Source organism: Trifolium pratense, unplaced genomic scaffold (assembly GCF_020283565.1).
Source record: "Trifolium pratense cultivar HEN17-A07 unplaced genomic scaffold, ARS_RC_1.1 scaffold_107, whole genome shotgun sequence".
NCBI classification, from domain to species: domain Eukaryota; kingdom Viridiplantae; phylum Streptophyta; class Magnoliopsida; order Fabales; family Fabaceae; genus Trifolium; species Trifolium pratense.
This window is the reverse complement of record NW_025721008.1, coordinates 1-2,500: the sequence shown is the minus strand read 5'-3', so window position 1 is coordinate 2,500 and position 2,500 is coordinate 1.

Below are 2,500 nucleotides of genomic sequence, written 5' to 3'. Positions count from 1 at the left end.
CACACGGGGGTGTCAAGCAACCTCCATGTACCGTGGCATGACCGTGGCCAAGTAATAAAGATCAAATTCCATGCCTATGCCAAGTTGGACCAAGGCCCCGTCTCGTTTTGCTATAAGCAAGGGCGTGGCAAGGCACGCGGGGGGCCAAAAAATCAAAGTGCTCCGAAATGCACACGGGGGTGTCAAGCAACCTCCATGTACCGTGGCATGACCGTGGCCAAGTAATAAAGATCAAATTCCATGCCTAGGCCAAGTTGGACCAAGGCCCCGTCTCGTTTTGCTATAAGCAAGGGCGTGGCAAGGCACGCGGGGGGCCAAAAAATCAAAGTGCTCCGAAAATGCACACGGGGGTGTCAAGCAACCTCCATGTACCGTGGCATGACCGTGGCCAAGTAATAAAGATCAAATTCCATGCCTAGGCCAAGTTGGACCAAGGCCCCGTCTCGTTTTGCTATAAGCAAGGGCGTGGCAAGGCACGCGGGGGGCCAAAAAATCAAAGTGCTCCGAAAATGCACACGGGGGTGTCAAGCAACCTCCATGTACCGTGGCATGACCGTGGCCAAGTAATAAAGATCAAATTCCATGCCTATGCCAAGTTGGACCAAGGCCCCGTCTCGTTTTGCTATAAGCAAGGGCGTGGCAAGGCACGCGGGGGGCCAAAAAATCAAAGTGCTCCGAAATGCACACGGGGGTGTCAAGCAACCTCCATGTACCGTGGCATGACCGTGGCCAAGTAATAAAGATCAAATTCCATGCCTATGCCAAGTTGGACCAAGGCCCGTCTCGTTTTGCTATAAGCAAGGACGTGGCAAGGCACGCGGGGGGCCAAAAAATCAAAGTGCTCCGAAATGCACACGGGGGTGTCAAGCAACCTCCATGTACCGTGGCATGACCGTGGCCAAGTAATAAAGATCAAATTCCATGCCTATGCCAAGTTGGACCAAGGCCCCGTCTCGTTTTGCTATAAGCAAGGGCGTGGCAAGGCACGCGGGGGGCCAAAAAATCAAAGTGCTCCGAAATGCACACGGGGGTGTCAAGCAACCTCCATGTACCGTGGCATGACCGTGGCCAAGTAATAAAGATCAAATTCCATGCCTAGGCCAAGTTGGACCAAGGCCCCGTCTCGTTTTGCTATAAGCAAGGGCGTGGCAAGGCACGCGGGGGGCCAAAAAATCAAAGTGCTCCGAAAATGCACACGGGGGTGTCAAGCAACCTCCATGTACCGTGGCATGACCGTGGCCAAGTAATAAAGATCAAATTCCATGCCTAGGCCAAGTTGGACCAAGGCCCCGTCTCGTTTTGCTATAAGCAAGGGCGTGGCAAGGCACGCGGGGGGGCCAAAAAATCAAAGTGCTCCGAAAATGCACACGGGGGTGTCAAGCAACCTCCATGTACCGTGGCATGACCGTGGCCAAGTAATAAAGATCAAATTCCATGCCTATGCCAAGTTGGACCAAGGCCCCGTCTCGTTTTGCTATAAGCAAGGGCGTGGCAAGGCACGCGGGGGGCCAAAAAATCAAAGTGCTCCGAAATGCACACGGGGGTGTCAAGCAACCTCCATGTACCGTGGCATGACCGTGGCCAAGTAATAAAGATCAAATTCCATGCCTATGCCAAGTTGGACCAAGGGCCCCGTCTCGTTTTGCTATAAGCAAGGGCGTGGCAAGGCACGCGGGGGGCCAAAAAATCAAAGTGCTCCGAAATGCACACGGGGGTGTCAAGCAACCTCCATGTACCGTGGCATGACCGTGGCCAAGTAATAAAGATCAAATTCCATGCCTATGCCAAGTTGGACCAAGGCCCCGTCTCGTTTTGCTATAAGCAAGGGCGTGGCAAGGCACGCGGGGGGGCCAAAAAATCAAAGTGCTCCGAAAATATTTTTCCACTTTCCAGTCCACTTATACATATTATGTGCAGTGTGCACACAAGACACCTTCCCAAAATTCGACTTATATGAGGCGTTTTACGTCAAATCCGCCTATTTTCGGCGTTTCGGCCGAAAAATCAAAATAAATCGAAACTTCCTCGGAATGCTTAGCGACTTTCCAGTCCACTTATACATATTGTGTGCAGTGTGCACACAAGACACCTTCCCAAAATTCGACTTATATGAGGCGTTTTACGTCAAATCCGCCTATTTTCGGCGTTTCGGCCGAAAAATCAAAATAAATCGAAAATTCCTCGGAATGCTTAGCCACTTTCCAGTCCACTTATACATATTGTGTGGAGTGTGCACACAAGACACCGTCTCAAAATTCGACTTCTAGGCGGCGTTTTACGTCAAATCCGCCTTTTTTCGAGTTTTCGGCCAAAAAATCAAACTCAATCGAAACTTCGTCGGATCGCTTAGCCACTTTCCAGTCCACTTATACTTATTGTGTGGGGTGTGCACAAAAAAAACGAAGTCAAAATTCGACTTCTAGGTTGTTTTTTACGTGGTATCCGCCCTTTGCGAAGTTTCGGCCGAAAAATTCGTAATTAATTCATCCGACATCGGAAT